This window comes from Microcebus murinus, chromosome 6 (assembly GCF_040939455.1).
Source record: "Microcebus murinus isolate Inina chromosome 6, M.murinus_Inina_mat1.0, whole genome shotgun sequence".
Taxonomy (NCBI): Eukaryota; Metazoa; Chordata; class Mammalia; order Primates; family Cheirogaleidae; genus Microcebus; species Microcebus murinus.
Genome location: NC_134109.1, coordinates 97384071 through 97404062, shown reverse-complemented (window position 1 = coordinate 97404062; position 19992 = coordinate 97384071). Strand labels below are relative to the sequence as shown.

At 41.8% G+C, this 19992-nt stretch overlaps 1 protein-coding gene and 1 long non-coding RNA gene across 2 annotated transcripts in view; both read left to right on the top strand.

The window, feature by feature from the left end:
- RORA (RAR related orphan receptor A) overlaps positions 1–19992 on the top strand; it is a 697613-nt gene that overhangs the window by 90418 nt on the left and 587203 nt on the right. The gene's annotated exons all lie outside the window — the stretch shown is intronic.
- The window catches only part of LOC142871517 (uncharacterized), a 76775-nt gene that overhangs the window by 44635 nt on the left and 12148 nt on the right, over positions 1–19992 (top strand). Inside the window, exon 2 of the long non-coding RNA XR_012919787.1 lies at positions 1–19992. This exon is cut by the window's left edge and continues 40714 nt beyond it; it is cut by the window's right edge and continues 12148 nt beyond it. This is a non-coding gene — a long non-coding RNA (uncharacterized LOC142871517).

Here is a 19992-nt window from a genome sequence, read left to right as displayed (position 1 = left end):
TCTATTCAGAATAAACGGGATATTCATGAGCCTTATTTTAAGAGCATAAAGTTTAGGAAGAGTTGGCATTGTGAACAGTTTCAAGGGCTTCACGGGGGCAATGTGTTGTGATAGCCATCGTTAGGATTCTCACTGCCAGCCATGGGGTTGGTCGATCAGTCCTGGTGTTTGAATTACACCAAGGGAAACCCTTTACTCTGAAGAACTGTCCTTTAGACTGTGTAACCATTTATTGTTTGTGTATAAGAAATAAAATCCCTTTTCTTCCCCATTTCTGTCTTGCAATGACCATGTGCCTGTGCATTTTGTCTCACTTTAGTCTATTGCATGCATTTTTTCTTAAATGAAAAAAAAAAAAAGTAACCATACTTTAAAAGAAAAAAAAGCACTCAAATGAGTTTGCTTGAATTGTTCATAATAACTGTACATGGGACCCTCAACTTTTGATACCAGCTACAAATTTATTCAGTTATAAACTTCACCACCACTAAAATGGGCCCATCTCTAGCTCAAGTACGGCCCCTGGTTAACAAGGCCCATCAGCATAACTGTTTAAGGAAGAAAATAAGGGAAAATGGATGGGTTGGGTGGCAAAAGCATAAATTCTGGGACTGGTTTTGTGGACAAATCTTTCTGGAGGGAGTAAGACTCAGGTGGGAGCATGTGGCTTCTGTGATGATATGGCCAGGGTCTACTCCACACCCTTTTAAGAATAATGGAAAACCGGCTGGGCGCGGTGGCTCACGCCTATAATCCTAGCACTCTGGGAGGCCGAGGCGGGCGGATCGCTCGAGGTCAGGAGTTCGAAACCAGCCTGAGCAAGAGCGAGACCCAGTCTCTACTATGAATAGAAAGAAATTAATTGGCCAACTAATATAAATGGAAAAAATCAGCCGGGCATGGTGGCACATGCCTGTAGTCCCAGCTACTCGGGAGGCTGAGGCAGCAGGATTGCTTGAGCCCAGGAGTTTGAGGTTGCTGTGAGCTAGGCTGACGCCACGGCACTCACTCTAGCCAGGGCAACAACGCAAGACTCTGTCTAAAAAAAAAAAAAAGAATAATGGAAAACAGATTCTGGTAGTGGTGCACTGGATTTAAATCACAATCAACCCCTAAAAAGGAAGACAAGTGGTAAAGATAATCAAAGCAAGTGCCACTTGGACCTTTTGGTGACCATTTTTCTTGAACTTTTGAGGAGCCAGAACCCACCCCACCCCCGCCCCCAAGCTTTCAGTGTTCCACCTCCTCGCCCCAATCTGTACACACAACCATGGGTCAGTCCTAGCATTGCAGAAGTGGCAGAGAGATGGCTGGTTGGGTCAGGATCTTATTAGTGGTGCTTACTTACTTGTCTGTCTCTCTTGTTGAACCTGACACAGAGTCTCTGGTCTGGATCCCAGCGATGCTTGGATTAGATTTCCCAGTGGGCTGGCTTAGCACGTTCAGCTGTCTCTCTCAGTTCACCATCCGTGGTTCCAACAGCCCCGTGCCCCGTTTCCCTGCTGCCAAGCAAAAGCAGCTCTGCCTAGGGAAAGGATGTACTGGAATTTTGTAGCCACATGATTTTAGGATTCGGTGGTAGTTGTGGGTTTTTTGGTTTTTTTTTTTTTTTTAATGTGGAAATACAAGTCTCTGACGTTAAAAATGTGAGAATAGCATCAAAGTGTGAGAAAAACTCTCACACTTAGATATTATTCTCACACTTTGAGGAACAAAATAGGCTTTATTGGTAGGTTGTGTCTGCACTTGCTGTAAGTGGAATATATCATATTATTCCTCCAACGTTATGATATAAACAGATAAGAAAAGTTTTGTTAAAGCAAACACTTAACTGGGACATTTGCCAGAACAAAACGACATAGGGAAGAAGACAGTGAACTTGTTACTGTTAGGCAAAACAGAGGAGGAAGGGGACTTGTGATGCGTAAGGATTCTTAAGTTCACGCTGGGAGGGTGGCCCTGACTTCAGAAAGTGTGCAGGATATTGAGTTCTGCTGTTGAAGTGATGAAGGTCTATATCACAGTTTCTGATTCAACTAAGGAACTGGTGAATTTCATCAAGGTACTCTTGATCTAGTTCATTCCAGACTTAAAAGGAATGAAGAAACTAATTTTTTTAAATTATTTTTTTTTTCAGTGATGAGTATCAAGATTGAACGAGATGATGTTTGGCTCATTTCACAAATAGAAGTCTTCAACCCATCAAATTTACAGTTTCAGCTCTGCATCCCGGTTCTGGTGTCCTTTGGTTTGATTTCTGTTCCGGCAAAGTGTTCCCATCTTGAAAAGGAAGTCAATTATTAACCAAGAGTGTTGACTTTCATGTTCACTCTCCAAAGCCAAGGAGAGAATTGAATAATTATATGCAGATACCTACAAATAAAAACACATTCCCCTTGATTAAACAGGTAGTTAAGACCAAAGGAAGGAGAATTTCTTATGTGTATTTCCTAATACACCAAATAATTGTTTAAATTTTAACAATTTAAATTTTAACAATTTTAATAAACTTTAATAATTTAAATTGTTAAAATTTTACTACGGAGAGAAAATATCCTTACTTGGTGAGTCCACCTGAAATCTCTCCTAACAGTGGTATGTCAAAAGGCATGTGTTTCTTTAGGCAGTAGTCAGTAGAAGATTGGGGGGTGGGAGAGTGAGGAATTGAAGAAGGAAATTACCTGCTCTCTTGGAGGCCCACAGAACTCTGAAAAGTCTCAAGGTGTGGCCCCACCTGTCAGACCTGTTATGTTTGTTGGGCCAAGGACAACCAGAACAGTTTCGAAAATTGTGGGGCGCATCTGGTCGTCCAGAATGAGATATTATGAGCATGTTTGTGTTTTTAGAAATCAACTTTGGGCCATTGCATAGTTTTGGATTATTATTCCTACCCAAGGAGTTGAAAACAGGAATTTTTGCTGCATTCCTTAGGGGTTAATAATAAAGGCTGACACTCACTGAGTGCCTGCTCTGTTCCTGGCACCCTCCTAGGTGCTTTACATGGGTCCTTTTGCTCCTGCCTATAGAGTTTGAGAGGTGCTAGTGTGTCCTGTGGCCTTGTGCATGTAGAACTGAGTCACAAAGTGCTACAGGGAGCTGGTGTTCAAACCCCAGCAGTAGGCTGCAGAGTCCAGGCTTTTGCTAATACTAGACTAGATGTTCTTACGTGGGAAAGCAATTCTTTTAAAAGCCAAATGGATCAGGAAACTTTGCAAAGTTTATTAAGACTATAGGCCATCAGTATGCCTTAAAAGTCCAGCAGATCGCTCTGTACTTTCAGACGGGCCAAACTAATTCTCAGACTCGAGAGGGAGGGACAGAAACTTTCTCAATGAGCCATAAATGGCCAAATCAGGGTGCTTGTCGAGGGTGCCAGGTAAGAGGTCTGGTGCTGAAGGAAAGAAACCCCAGGGATGTTCACTTAGTAAATTGTGGTTCCAGAAATCAGTGACCTATCTGCCTGAGTCTGTAAAGAATCAGGCACCTCATCAAAGAAACCGCACAACGGTTTCAGCAAACCAACGTGGCCTCTCCTTTCAGTTGCATTTTGGCAATATGTTCTCGAGACTTTGCCTTCCTGCGGGAGAATTTCAGTGTGTTTTGCTCTAGTTATAGTTGAATTTTTCATTGAGCCCGATGATGCAGTAGGAAGAAGGGTAGGCTTTAGGAAAGGTAAGGGGGTGGCAGCTAAGCAAATGTTCCCAGATTCCTGGAACTGAAAAGGAACCTTGCGTGTGATGCCAGAGCAGCCAGTCAATTTCAACAAATGGCTGGTTTATTTCAGGCTGGAGGAGAGCAGAGAAGAGGAGTTCATAGAGTGAATGCAGCCGTGGCCCCACAGTTCTCCATCGAGCCAGTGAACCTTTTTGGGCTCTCCTGGGCCATTCTGATGTGTCACTCACCCTGTCCCCCAGGCTTGCCTTAACATTACAGGGCCAGCTGATGTTCTTCCCTCACCAGTCAGCAGCCTTCAACTCTATGGGTTTCTTCATCGTAAGAAATGCTTCTCCTGATTCCTTTTGCTTTAGGTCATTTGGCTTAGTTTTTGTTCCCCATTTGGCTTAGTTTTTGTTCCCCTGACCCCCACAATAAGATGGTTACGTAACCTTGCTGAAAGGGTAAATTTAATTTGTTTTACTGCTACTACAATCATTACCTTAAGTCTTGTGAGAGTTATGCCATGCAGATTTGTAGCTATCCCATAATTACAAGGTTCAGGAAGGTGTTAAGAACTGCTTTCTCTTTATACACCCCCAGGGCATTAGCAGTTACCATGCAGAACCTCATAGAGTGTCTGATTGATATTATTTTATATGCTCATTAATAATTTGGACAGTACTTCCTTTAAAAAAAAAAAAGACAACTTCTGTTTGGGGATAATGAACAAAATGTTTCCTTTATAGGTTTTCTAGTATTTACATTTTTACTTTTCGAAAGGTTACCTTTTGAAGCCTCCTTAGTTACTATTAAACTATTGTGTTCCCCTAGTTGGGTGAATCTAATAAAAAGCAGGCTATTTTTATTAACTGCCAGATTTCACAACAGTGGAGTGTTCCATTTTGATACAAAGAGATATATAGCAGGATTTATGCAGCGAGTTCTTTATATTTATAAAAGTGTCAACAGTGAAAACAGCACACATTTATACAGGTCAATCATATAAATGTACCAAGCAAATGGTGGTACCAAATTTATGGGCTGCGTTTCCCCGTCAGCGGTACAGTTTGACCTTATTTATAGAACAGTAGGTAAAGCCAGTGTTTGTTCTTTCAGCTGTTTGCATTTCTGGCAGCAGTTCTGTGACAACAGACTTGGAATGTATCTAAAAGCCAAAGGAAATTCTATTTATGTTTATAATTGCTAAAGAACAAGCCCCGAAGTATTACACTTCATTTTTTTTTAGAATTATAACACATATTGAAATCTACATTTTCATTATTTCTCTTTTAACATTATTTGTTAGAATATCATGAGACGAGTGATTAAAGATAATATTGGAAAGAAGTAAAAAAAAAGTCTAAACTGGGATAGTCAATGCCTCTAAAATAGAGGCAAGGATGATTATCCTTTCTTTACTGTGAAAAAAATTTTTAAACAGCAATAGCAATCTAGCATATAAGACAATTGGCTGAATTATCTTTGTTTTGCCATGATGGAGGGCATGGTTTATTGATCATTGAAACGTCCGTTAAAATGTAAAAAATTAATAATTTTCATGTTGACGTGTGTGTATATATATGTGTGTGCTAACATTTAATGTGGTTATCTTTTGAGGAAATTAAAATGAATTGAATTTATTTTTTCCAGAATGGCATGGTTTTTGTAAACCATTCTGAATTATGCATTTCGATGAATTTCTACTTCTATCTTATACCGAGAAAAGATAGATTAGTGAGCAAATTTCCTCTGTTTTAAAGACTTGCATGCAAATCTGGTTTCTATTTTGAAAAGAGAGAGGGAGGGAGATGAGGAGAAAGTGGGGGAGGCAATGGAGAATGCCCCAAGGGCCATGAATTCTGCCCATATGTTCTGTCTCCACTAGTAATCAGGGTCACAGCAGCTACCCCCAGTTCCAGCTCTGTGCTGTTTTTCCAAATGAAATTTTTCCTGTTTGCCAAAGATGAAATTTTGCAAAAAAGGAGCAATGACTTGCTTAGAGTTACCCATCCATTTGGAGGTAGCACTGAGGAGTCCGGTTGCCTTTTTTCTCAATCCTGCCCCTTCTCCCCCACCTTTCCCCGCCCACCTCCCCACGTTGCAATTTCTGCTCGGTGTGTTTTTCCACTGTACCAAACCGAGCTTGGATTTTGGCATATTGACTGCCATTTCATGGTAAATGAATGAATATATAAAAAATGCTTAGAACGCTAAGTGATAGATAGTAAGTAAAGTACAGCACATTTGCTCTTAGTAATGTTAATACTTACTATGACTTCAGTTGCATGAGTCCTTTGCACCTAGCTGCTCCAGCTTTGCAGGCATGGCCAGAGCCCCCTGCCATCTCTGCTCAGTCCTTCCCAGCAAGCCCTCCACCCCATCCCATCCCCCAACCCAGGAGCAGCTCCAGAGCCGGCAGCTGTGTGCCCTACAGAGGTGCTGGAGTCACCTTGCCCAGCAAGCACTGTTGAAATCGGCTAGAAGTCTACTTGACAAAAGAGTCTAGGTTTATTTTCTGCAGGTGATTCAAAACTCTCAAAACATTGATTTATTTATTTTAAACAGACGAACACAGAGATAGTGGAAACATTTTGCTGAGTCACAGGCAGGATCAGGGGTAGTGAAGTAGGCCCTGGTAAAAGGAAAGAGTCAGGAATGTTAGTGACCGTCAAGCTCACATTTAATGTTCAAAAGCGGTGTGACCTTGTCGGCCAAGCACAGAGCGCTAAACCTTCCCACTCTTGGGTGATACTGGTTTTGCCTCACTGGATGTTACAGAGGGTTGAATAGTAAGAGCACACTCTGAACTAAGTGTTTATGCTAAAATTATTTATATGCATGGAATATTAGGAAGAATTTTATTTTCAGAGTCAGGAGACCTGAGCTTCACCCCTACAGATGAGCTGTTTTGAAAACCTGGCTGGGTCTTAGTGACACAGGATTAATTGTGAAGATAGACACCAGCCTTCTCTTTGTTTCCTTTTGAAGCCCCAGCTTTTTTTTTCTTAACAAGTTTCTCAATATTTTACTGTGAACATTTTGGAAGAAAATTATGGGGGAAAAAAAGAAACATTCTAGAGTGGATTTTAACATTAGTAATTTCCACCAATATCTGTCAGTACCAATGCTCCAAATACTATGCTAAACCCTTTACCTATATTTTGCTCATTTAATCTTTATAGCTAGACATACTTATCTCCATTTTATGGATGAGAAAATTAAGGCCGAAAAAGATTAAATTTCTTCTTACTCAAAGTATTTCCGGCTATTCAATGGCAAAACATAATTTGAACCCAAGTCTGTTAACTCTGAATTCTAAACATCTAACCGTGTGCTCTAATGCCAAAACATCTCACACTGCAAAGGGCCAAGCACCCACAAAGCACTCACTCAATTCTTCCATTTTCATAGAATCCAAATCTTTAAAGCCCACGGTAAAGTATAAGTCTTTTCAGATCTTTTTTTTCTGGGCCTCTCTTTTCTTTTCTGGGCCTCTCTTTTCTTTTTCCACCCGTGAAATGAGAGGGCTATAGAAGGTTTCGAAGCCCTTCCGACCCTGAGGTCACATAGAACCGACTACCAGCATCAGTGACCAGATATGTACATTTCTCTCACCTCCCCCCCCCACAACAAATGTGAATTATCTCCATTTATGAATGAAGTAATCAATAAGTCGTTGTGCAAAGATCATTACAACTCATACAACTGTTAAGCTTCTTCAGGGCAATGGAATGATGCTGATTAGGCATGCAGGGTTAGCAGGTTTCTGTGGGTATTGTCATCTCTCCTTTTTCCCATTCCCTTTCCCTTCCTCCTGTTTTCCTCCTGCCTTCTTGATTAGGAAGGGAGACATGATCAGGGTGTAGCTGTGCAGAGCATTTTGGAGTTTATAAGCAGTAATCTTATACACCTTCGATTTCTATTGTTTGTACACACTTTTGGGGCATGGAATACAGCGGAAACCTTGTTAGCCGAATGTGGGCTGGGCACCTGCTTAGTTCGACTCTCTCTGAGCGAGGACTTTCGACTGAGCAAGCAGGAGAAGGTGGTGATCTGCCTCCTTGTGACTCTCTCCTCAGTCATACACGTCTCTCTCAGTTGCAGTCAGATCTCAGGATTAGGAGGTTAAGGCAGGAAACCAGGTAGATGGAGGCATTGCTTCTTCTCTTCTTAATCCCTCAGGAGGCCCTGGCAGGATTAGCACAGCACCCAGAACTTCTGATCCTTTGGTTCTTCTGTCATTCACGAGAACCCAGACTTTGGATTCCAGCATTTAAAATATCGTCACTGTTTTTTTTTTATTGTAAATTAAACATAACTTGAAATTTACCATTTTAAAATGCCCCATGCAGTGGCATTAAGTACATTCAGAGTGTTGTGCAACCATCATCACTGTTTAGTTCCAGACCTTTTTTATCTCCCCAAACAGAAACCCTGAACCCTTGTCCTCAGTCCGTGGCAACCACTAATCTACTTTTTGTCTCTATATGTTTGCCTTTTCTAGATATTCCATACAAATGGAATCATATAATATGTGGCATTTTGTATCTGGGTTCTTTGACTTAGCATAATGTTTCAAGAAACCATTGCCATTTTAAGCTGTCAGGTATTTTACTATTTTTCTTTTTTTTTTTTTTTTTGCTCTCAAATCACAAATGGTACCCAAATTTTTAGCCTCTTGAAATACCTTCTGCAACCTACAGGAGAGGAAAATATCTAGAATGAGGAAGATATCTAGAAATAGGAGATCAAATGAAGAGTAGACATATTTCCATAATGACTTGTAAAACTGCCAAATGCAGATTTTGATTTTCTGCCCAGCTGGAAAGTCATTTAGTGTTAACGAGACATGTGAATTCTTAAATTATTCATTTTTTAAAATTATTTTCAGCTATTTTAACTCATGACACTAAGTTATTGTTTTGTAACAGGGTAGGGGCATTTGTAGAAGGGAAAGGACCAGGGCAGGCACATGCTGCAGTGGCCACTGTTTCTTCTTGGGTGCCAGAGAGATTCACATTGTTCTCATTCCTGGGGCCACAGTGAGCTCATGCTGGCTGACTTCCCTTATCACCTGGCTTCCTTCCCCTTGGGATGTATTGCCCCAGCTGGATCCTGCCCTGAGAGAATAGATCCCCTGTGATCTGCTTCTGCTCCCCTGGAGGAAATTCAGGAGTAGTTCTCTCCCCTTCCCTGACAGATATCACAGCATTCATAGGTGTCTCTGGCAGTTGGGAGGTGGAGAAAGAACATTTCAACCCTTCCACACAAAGCTGGAAAGACCAAGGGAATATATGTGACAAAATCGATTGCAAACCCCAGGATTTCTTTCTCCCTGTATCCCTGAGTTATCTAACATAATCAACAGCCTGATAGGCCTGTGCTCGTGGTATCTGTAATTATATTCATTTGTATGGATGCCCTGGGAATTCCAGCGACTGGCCCTGTAAGTGGTTAACTGCAAACAGGAGCCTGCTGGCATTACAGCGTCATCTGGGGTCTTGCACATTTCATGGGACTGATCTTAAGTGTATATACTAGTTGGATTTTTTCTTGCTTTGTTTGCAGTTAAAAAAAAATAAAGGTAAGCTGATAATTCTCAGGTCAGTTTACTATTTTTTTCTTAGTGCCTTTAAATATACTCTTGGAGGGAAACACACACACACACACACACACACACATGCACACCCACACACACATGCATGCAAGCACACACACAGAAATTGCGATGTAGGAGAAATACACAAATCAATCCAACTTAAGTAGAAATGACAAGTAAGCTGACTCCAGAAATTACATTTCAGTGTAAAACCAAAAGTGCTTTCCCTCCCTTTCCCCTTCCCATGTTTTTTTTTTCCTCCAGATTTAGAATCCTATGGGTAAGCCTCTTCCACTGACTGTGTAATTAGGTAGATTAATTAGCACCTGTCCTATAGCTGTAAGAAGTTGATGCTTACAGTGTGGCCTCGGAGTCTATTGCCAGACCACTTAAAAAGAAACAATGGGGGTCCGATGGCTGGCCCGTAGACATTTTCATCAATTAAATATATTGAGAGCCAGCCCAAGTCCTGTGTCCTCGCCGGAGAGCTGGACGGGTGAATGGACTTGTGCTTGGGGATCTGTCTGGGTGGCCCATGGTAATGATGACAAATGAGCTTAAGGACAACTGTTGAAAAATATTGGAAGCCTGAGTTCTGCAGGTGAAATGTCCTGTCAAATTAAAGAAAATCAACTTAAATGCCGGCAGTGCAAATCTTCTAGAAGGCAAGTGGAAGGAAATTCCTGGAAATTCATCAGACATGGTGCATACTTGATACTGCCGTTCGTTGGGTTTGAGCATCTCGTTGTAAGAAAAGAAAGCCTCCGCCGGTATAGGGGATGTTCTCTGCAGCCCGCTTCTTTGGATAAGTATCTGCTAAACATTTCAAGTCAGAGAAATAACAAATGGTTTGAACAAAGGGCCTAAAAGTGTGAAGGTCACATGTGGACCTTCTTGGTGACCCTGTGTTTCCTGACCTCACCACAGACTCCATCTCTAGAATCCCACCAGTCTAAATGCTTTGTTGTTTGTTTTGTTTAATAATCTGCATGAGGAAGATTTAATATTCCTCACACGTCATCCTCCGAAGTAAATTGGTAATAGTATTATTAAAGTTAGTCCATCATGAGACATAAATTGAGTCCTGTCTCTCTCTGGGAAAGTCTGCCAGGCATTGTTTAACACACACTCAAGGTCAGGGGGCACAGTCAGCAGCACACATGGAAGCAGTTTGAAGGCTGTGACACGCTGCTTTTCGGAGAAGGTCCCCTGCTGGATCTTTCCTGGGTAGGTGTCTAATACAGTAATATATTTATAATTGGATTTTAATTGCAATCTGATTTTAGTGTGTGTGTGTGTGTGTGTGTTTCAGTTTGCTGCTACCAGAAGCACGGTGCTCCAAATGAAATTATACCATACCTCTCCCAGGGCAATTTGTTCTCCTCCAAAAATGTATTGGAAGAATAAAATGCATGCAGTGTTGTTTGCCTTAGTTTATTGACTTAACAACCTAAGTTGCTGTATTCTTTGGTGTTCTGTCTTGCTTTGTGATGCACCCCAGCAGCACAGACTCCTGGAGAGAACACAAGCCTCTATCTGGTAGGCTAATGCATTTCCAGTGATGGCCTGGAGGCTCTGGACCAGTCACTTAACCATTTTAAGTTTCCGTTCTCTCATTGGTAAAATGGGAATAGCAATATTTAATCAGGCATGCGGGGGAGGGGAAGGTGTTGCGATGATTAAATAAGATATGAAAATTATCTGGCATCTAGCATGCAGGAGGTGAAAAACTAGTAACTTGTTAATTACAACTCTTTGAATATTGATAATTTTGTCATTGAGTACTCTTCGCCATCTCTATACGGTAGTCATTTGAAAGAAAAAAAAGACAGTAATGAAGAGATGTTGGTCGAAGGGTACCAAATTTCAGTTAGGATGAATAAATTCTGGATATCTATTGCACAGCATGGTGACTGTAGTTAATAATGATGTATTATAAACTTGAAAATTGCTAAAGAGAGTAGATTTTAAATGTTCTTACCATCAAAAAATGGTGCATGAGGTGATGGGCATGTTAATTAGCTTGATTCAATCATTTCACAATGTATACATATATGGAAACATCATGTGCACATCCTGTGTATATATTGTAAATATACACAATTTTTGTGTGTTGATTATACCTCAATAAATTCCAGGGGGAAAAAGACATTTGAGAACCTTTGTTGGTTCTAGGACATGGAGATTCAAAGTCTGGCTGTTGAGTGGTGCTTACGTTAGCCAAGGTTAGTTCCTTGTAGCCTCAGGAGAGGAGCTTTCTAAAGAAAAATGACCAAAAATCTTCCCAGCACACTCCTGACACAGCTGCAAAACTATAATTTAAGGTAAAATGAGATTTCAAAAAGATCACAACATTAATACTTGTGTCAACTGGTATAATCGTACAGCTTCCCAACATGAAATTTTGTTTTTCTGGTTTCCGTGCTACAGTTCCCATGGCTGTACGATATCGCTCTCAGTAAATGTGACGAGTTTTCACTACCTCTTTGGTAATTGACTTTTTAAAGTGTGCTAATGAAACTGATTTTATTCAAATCAAAAGCATTTGATCTCGGGGTGTTGATGGAAAACAGGAATTTTAGGTTCATCCCTGTTCATCCTTTTGCTAAACAAAGGAATCATAGACATTGTTGGTTTTTTAAAAAATGAATTCATTTATAGAAAAATAATTGAAATAGTTGTACTATTTTTATCGTATATAATTACTTTTGCAATCTAATTTTTTTCAAAAGGGAATATTTGGGATCAAATAATATAACATATTCATTATGATCTAACAATCAGAACAATTTGATATATTGTATAATTGAAACAAGCATGAATTTGACCAAATGAATAGATTCTCTGTGCCCACCATTGTGTTCTTTATATCAGAATAGTAGCATAGACATACTTTGTAATCTAATAGTACCATTACAGAAACTAAATGCTCTGCAGGTAAGCAATAGCAACAATCTCCTGTTTTGTAATTTGATAATACCTCTCTACCTGAAATACCAAGGATAATATCTTGGTAATAAAACTCTATCAGTTTGCATAAATATGTATGGGGTATTTAACGTCAGGTTTGGTAGCATTCTTATCCCTTTTGCCCTCACAAGATGCACTTTTTGCAATAATGTGATAATTGGCTTTTGATATGAATACTAATGTTAATAGATGTAAAATATGACATTTAGTGGATGAAAAGAAGCAGTGTGATACTTTATAGGCAATTTATTTTCATCACCACAAATGTTGCAAGAATAGGAAGGGTTGACCATGATAAAAATTTTTAAATTTTAAAAATTCTATTGATTCCCCCCCACCCCCTAAAACTACAGTCCCCAATCCCTGGGCCGTGGAGAGTTGGTGGCCTTTTAGGGACTGGCTGCCACCCTCCATGAAACTTAGGAAGTGAGGGGTGCTGCATAGCAGGAGGTGAGAGAGGGGGGACTGAAGCTTCATCTGTATTTACTGCTGCTGCCCATCCCTGGCATCACCCCCTGAGCTCTGCCTCCCCCTCCAGCCCCCCATCCACGAAGTCAGTCCCTGGTGCCAAAAAGCTTGGGGACCGCTGCCCTAAATCACACACTTTTTTTTTTTTGTGGGGCGGGGGTAAGGGGGACAATAATGGATCGTATAAGGAAAGATGATGTGAATGCCTGGCATGGATTAGACGCTGCAGATAAGACCCACAGATTATCAGGGAATAAAGAGAGATTACAGTCACAGAGTCACGAGAGGTCGGAATAAAAAGTTAGCAATTACCTAGTGCAGCGTGATCTTATGACATGTAGAAACTGAGGCTCAGAGAGGGGTTCAGTCGTAGTGTTACAAGGCCTCTGAGCAGCAGAGCCTGGGTTAGGAGAGAGGTTTTATTGCTCCCAGGCAGGATTTGAAAAGTAAAGGAATTAGGGAAAATTTATGCTGAGGAAAAAAAGAAAAAAAAACTAAACCCAAGGACGGTTTTAAAAGAATTGTAGAATACATACAAGAGAAGGCATTGCTTTTGGAGAATTCCCTTTGTGAGAAACTATAGGGCTATGCTCGAGCGGCTCTGTCTAGAGACTGCTGTTGGTCTTCCTGAGTTCCTTAGGAGGAGCCACACTTGTGATGCCGACTCCACCGCGCTCTGCTCTCACGGGGACGGGAAGGAGGGTGCTGAATCGGCATCAAACGCAGGTCCCCAGCCTCCCCCGCTGCCTCTGACTGCATCCATTTTGTTCCCGCCTGGAGGTAGACTGCAGTCAGGATCCGAATATACAGGAAACAAAACCTACCAGCATGAATTATTATAAGCCGTACCCACTAGAATATAAAAATAGTATTTTCCTAGTGTTTGCATTATCTCTGAGTCCTGATAAGGGAATCGCTTAAAGGAAAAGGAGCTGACACCTGAATGGTGGGGGTGCCAGGCTGCATACTGGGCTGAGAGGTGAGGAGGTGGCCAGGGAAATCTGCTTTGAAGGGAGCCAGCAGAGCCCGCGTGGTGCTGGGTGCTTGGGGGTAAGGACCCTTCCTACGGGCCTCCAGTGGCAAGCCTGAGGCCTGGTAAACATTTTATTTAGCAGAATAAGCAGAGACTTCGACCACTTCGAAGCGGTCAGGAGTGAATTGCTCCTGTCTTCTCTCCAGCACCCTAGCTGGGGGTGTCCAGTGCATGGAGAGGGTGCCCCTAGCACGCAGAGGGTGGACAGTGTGATTATGCTCTTCCTTCCTAGGTGTGGACGTGGAGGGGTGGGGCAAGACATTTCAGGTCAGGGGCGTGCTAGGAGATCTGGCTGAGGCTGAGGCTGTAGCGGTGTTTCTCGAACATGCCTGTGTATCAGAATCACCTGGTAAGGTGGATCAGAACAGTGAAATGCCCCAGAGCCCAAGCTGCACCCCAGACCAATTATATCAGAGTCCCTGGAGGGATGGGGGAGCCCAAGCTTCAGTATTTTTTTTTTTTAAGACAAGTTAGATGCTTTCAGCGTGGGGCTAGAACACTCCCCATGAATTTTTCAGGGATTGGTTGTCTTGGGCCACAGGAAACTCTTTAGCAGCTCTTCCTGTGCACCCTAAAGTGAATTAAACACCTGCTTTAGCCCAGGGCAAAGAAGAGGACCTGCCCTGCATTATTCTGAAAGGTGCGTTTGCAGGCTTTAGCTGCTGGAACATGCATTGGTCTGTGAGTCAATGAAAGCTGTTTCCCACCCCCTCGCCTCCCCTCCCCCCGCCCTGCCGTGGGCAGTAAACTCAGCCTTTGGTGTGTTAAGAAAAAGCCTCACTGCCCATATAGGGTGCGCCTTCCTGTCCCCCCTGAGAATAGGGCAGAGCTGAGACAGAAGAGTGAAGCCCCGAGAAAGAAGTTTCATCATGAGTCGATTAAAACCCCAGCCTCCTGACCTCCAATCATAAGTTCCTGGCCTTGGGAAATAGCTCTCTAATGGGCTTTAGGCGATAAAGCAACAAGGTTGAAATTGAGGTTACATTAAAGCCTAATTTTCTTATGAGGAAAAATGTGCAAATGAATATGAAAGTGATGTACCTTTGTAATACAGCTTCTTGCCTGTGCCCAAACATCCTTAGCCTTTTGTCTCAATTTTCTCAGTGCAGCATGTACCTGAAGCTGCCCGAATATTTTTCACTCGGTAATGCACAGGCGAGAAGCCTTATCTGGGGTGTGGGCCGAGAGGAATGGCGCAGCAACGTTTGGGGCAAAGCAGAACAAATGGAGCCTGGGACGGATGTGGACATTTGCCTGCTAACCACACACCTGGCACGGGCAATTTTCGGGATACCAGAGAGGGATTGAAGACACCGGGCTCTAAAATCTACCCCTTACTAGCTGTGTAAGCTTGCAGGGGGTGGGGGCTGGGGGAGGAATCACTGATTCTCTTAGCCTCCGTGTTTTCACCTGAAGAAAGGGAATACAACGAAGAAAGGGATACCTGAAATGGGGCATTTTTTGGAGCTCCTATCTGGGAAAGGGCTTTGCACATTATAGAACCATATATAAAATATAAGTTATGGCTTCATTAGACCCAGTTCTGCCATGAAGTCAGTGTAACCTCAGGCAAATCACTTCGCTCTCTTGAGTCCTGGTTTTCCTCATTTTAAAAATGTGAGAGTTTGGAGTAGACACTTAAAAATGCATTCTAGCTCTCTAGTTCTCCTGTCTGGATTCTAAGGAAAAACTGCGTTGGGCGCGCAGTTTTTCAAAACTGCCTTTTTTTTTTTTTTAAATGCTTCTCTTAGTTCCCAGTTTCTCCACAATGGAGGAGCACAATCTCCACCATCCACTGTGAGAATTTGGAAATAGAACCGCGGAGAGAAGGAATAATGTCTTCCTGAACTTTTCAGCTCAAACAGCAGAGCCTGGTGTAAGACAGAAAAAAGTTCTCTGAGTGCAAAGAACTACTGAGATGCCATCCAGAAATGCTGTTTACTCTCCTGCAAACAGCAGAGAGGTGATCCAGAAATACCAAGTGAATATTTTCCCTCTTACATGCACTTCTTATTTCCCTGGTGTTTCTAGGCAGTATTATTAGCCTTTATGCTTAAGCGACCCATCTTATATTGCCCAGGACTTCATATAATAAGACATTATTCAATGATCACTTTTAATGCTACAATAATGTTCATAACCTGTAGTATATATATGAATTCTTATTCTAACTTCTACTTGGGCCTTTTTTTTTTTTTAATAAGTCATTTTTTTTTTCTTTTTGGCAGCTACATTGCTAAGGGCTTTGAGCTTTTCCTTAATGCCGCTACTCAATGGGTATGTGTTCTGAATTGTCATTTTCTGCTTTTGTGCAGTTTCTCCTGTTCCTATGAGCTTCGTTACCTGCTCGTGAAGAATATGACTCTTTGGAAGTCTGGATTGCAGGCAGCCCCAGCGAAGCCCAGAGTCTTGTTAGGAGGGCATTTCTTCTTGCCCTCGGCATGACAGATTTGAGATTCTTGTGCAGACTGAAGCTGAAATGAATTGCTGAGATGAGACCCCAAAGACAAAGAGACATGCAAGTGGCTAAGGGTTTCAAGGGGCAATTTAATCATTGCTGACTTCAGGCTTGCTGGTTTGCAGAAATCGTTCCTGTAGCAGAAAAAGTTCCTTCTCTGAGAAGTTGTTAGAGCTTGAGTCAGAGAGGGTGGTGGGCTACCAAAGTCATTTGATGATATTTAGAAATTCCTTTCAGAAAGGATGCTTGGATTCTTCAGGAGAAATATTCATTCCTGCATTGCATACAACATCCCCCCCCCCCCACCATTCTGCTTCCTACTAGCTGTGTGCCCTTGGGCAAGAGAATAATCTCTCTGAGCCTAAGTTTCCTCATCTGTAAAATGGGATTGTTAGAACTTAGTCAATTTTACAGAGTGATGTTAAGGATTAAAAATAATGCTTGTTTTTGTTTTTTTTTTTTAAAAAAGCACTAACAGAACCCTCAATAAATTTTAGCTATTTTTGTTAATTTCTCCCGAGTACATAGTGAAATTTAAGGCTTTGATTCCTGTTAAAAAGATATGTGAATTTTAGGCCAGGTGCAATGCCTCACACCTATAATCCCAGCACTTTGGGGAGCTCAGGTGGGAGGATCTCTTAAGCCTAGGATTTTGAGACCAGCCTGGGCAACATAGTGAGATCCCATCTCTACAAAAAATGCTTTTTGTAGCAACTACAGGTGTGCCACCATGCATACCTGTAGTCCCAGCTGCTCAGGGGGCCGAGATGGAAGGACCGCCCACCCTCCAGGTGATTCTAATGAACAATCAGGCCTGAGCGCTAGCTACAGCCAAGCAGCCAGCCATCCACATGAGATCTGACGCCAGCTTCCCTCTCCAAACGTGCTGTGTGTTTGCACCCCCAAATGCCCATGCTCTTCCTTAGCATCATCTCTGTCCCACAAAACTCTTGTCCCCCAGGCTGGTGCCCCCAGCATTTGCACACACATCTTTTGTGGCCCTCAGCAGCTCATGCTGTACCGTGAGTGGGTAGGCATCTGTCTGCAACACAGAGCTATGAGCTGCTCCAACACAGACTGGATTTCACTGATCTTCATATCCCCAGGGCTGGGACCCTAAGCATGCAGGGATTAAATGCATCAACTCTGGTATGCCCCTGCTATCCTGCTGCCATTTGCTTCCCCCATAAAAATGAACTGTGATGGGGACAGGGAAAAGGTGGTTTAAGTCTGATTTTTGATGATGGCTCTTGGTTGCCTCTGAGAACATCTCTGGGAAGTTGACCTCCCTCTGGGTAGGCTGGATGCTTGTCCCTCCACCTTTGCTCACTCGGGTGGTTACCATCACTCCTTCTCCTCCTCCTCCTCCTCTTCCTCCTCCCTCCCCCCTCCTCCTCTTCCTTCTCCTCTCCCCCACACTTCAACACTCATCTCCTGCTGCCCTGCCATCTTCATAATATCTTCCAAGGAGTCCAACCCTTACATTTTCTTTTCATTTCCTCTTGCACTTGAAGGCCATATCATGATCTCTCAGGACAAGGTGGGCAATGCCATCTTCATGTCACATAAAGAGAAGAACTGAGCATTAACACCTATTCTGTCTGCCTTGGAATGAAATGGAAAAAAAGAGTTGTTTCAAAAAACATTTCGAGAGTTTGAAATGTGGATTTTATTTGTTTCCTTTCTGACTTGCTCTTATGGAGGGGAAAAAAATATATAGAGAAAATCATTCCTTCTTCTTTTTTTTAGCAGGGGCAGTGTCACCCTGGAGGGAGTGTCCTGGCAGGAAAATGCCATCGCCCTCCCCCTCTCCCCCCTGCCTGCACATCACTGCCCACCTCCAGCTCCCGAACTGCTCTCTCTGACCTCTGTTGGGGCTTTTTTTTTTTTTCCCCTTTCCCTAGCAGAGTCTTTGCTAACTCTCTGGGCCCTGTGCCTAAATTACCTCATCTGTGAAATGGAGATATATATCCTTTCGTTTTAAGTCCTCTATAAATACAAATAAGATTGAGAAAATCTGCTGAAACTGGATTTTTCAAAACCCTGTTCCAAATCATGTTTGGATGTTTTCCTTAATAGCCAGAGATGCAAAAGAACTCACTCATTTAGCTGTCTGTTTCTCACCATGGAAAATAATCCCAGTACAGCTCTTTTGTGCTTTAGTTCACAGGGCCCTTGCCCAGGCTTTATCTCCGGAGACCTTCACCGCTGCCCCGTGAAGCCATCAGACAGGGCAGGTCTTAAGGCTCAGCCAGGCTTCACCTTCTTTAAGAAAACTTCAAACCCTGACAGTCCCCCACCCCTACCCTCTCCCATTTCTAATACTCTTTGCATATCTTTGTCAACGTACCCACCACATTGTAGGATGATCTGCTCCCATGTCTTTTTCTTCTTCTAGACCACGGGCTCTTTTGAGAGTAGAGTCCATATTCTGGCATTTCTCTATAACCAGTGCATGGCACAGTACCTTTGTTGCCAAACTCAGTCTTTGCTGACTGAAAGAAAGAAAGAAAAAATGAGGTTGCAGAGTTATCAAGTGGAGGAAGAACTAGAACCTGGGTATCTTGAATTCCATCAATTTGAAGTCTTTTAACCTAATTCGTTTATATGTTTTTTCTGGCTGTTTAACTGTGGACTTTTGAAATATTTTAATGTCAAAATGTATTTATTGTTATTGTATTTTACAGCATTAACAATTAAGAATACTTACATTCTTACTTTGATGAATGATATGATGCTTTGAAATACAAAATTTGGAATTTCAGAAGCCTCGGTATAGTAGCTAAACTGAAATTATTGACTCGTTTTCTTTTGTCGGGGACTAACTTTGAAAGAGTCAAGTGATTTCAAAACCCGACTTCCCAATGTCTGAGAGAGAACTCCTCAGACACACTTAGTAGTCAAAACAATTCTATAGAGTATAAAAGATGAAGGGGTGGCACTTCAAATTAAAGTTTGCAATTTCTATAAATGAGAAAAGACTGAATATTTGATGATAAAAATATTTTTAGCAGGAAAGAATTTACTTTGGGAGGTACTTAGGCATCTTGTATTACAAACTCAGCAATTTAAAGGAATAGAAAGAACCTGGATGAAGAATTAAGAATTCTTAATTAATATCTATGCCGCATTTAAACAGAGAAAAGTCTGTGAACGTGAACTTAACCCAAATCACGGTAGATAAACAATAATGAGAAGAGAACCTCTGAATGGTTTCATTTTGAATTTACTCACTACCATTTGCAGCATATCTGTGCCTGCAATCCAGTGGAGTTTTGTTTTAATGAGATTTGTTGGCTGAGGCAGTTTATGTTGTTAAAAAAAAAAAAAAGAGTAACTTTTAACATCCAGCTGCTTTTCTGAGAATTACCCATCTATGAAAAAAAAAAAGTAACAGCATTAACATTTATGAGAAACAGACTTAACATTATCATAAATTATACAGTAAACTATCTTGGCCTAGGATTGAAAGGTGTGTGTTTGTCTTTGAAGCTGATGTATTTTGACGGCACACCAGGAGGCAGCTCACTCTGAATAACGGGCAAGATGAGAGCCTCAGAGGAAAGAAATCACTCCCTTAAGTGAGCTTAAACCAGATAGGGGGTAAATGAACTTCCCCACCTGGACACATTGCAATTTTAGAAGCATTGATCACACAAGAAGTTAGTGCTAGCAGGAACCTAGGAGCCATTTAGTTGTATCTTTTCTATTTACAAATGCGGAATCTGAGGGCTCAGGGAAAAAAAAGGAAAGAAAAAAAAATGATTCTAGCAGCTTCATCCAGGGTTTCAGGGGCGGAGCCAGGAG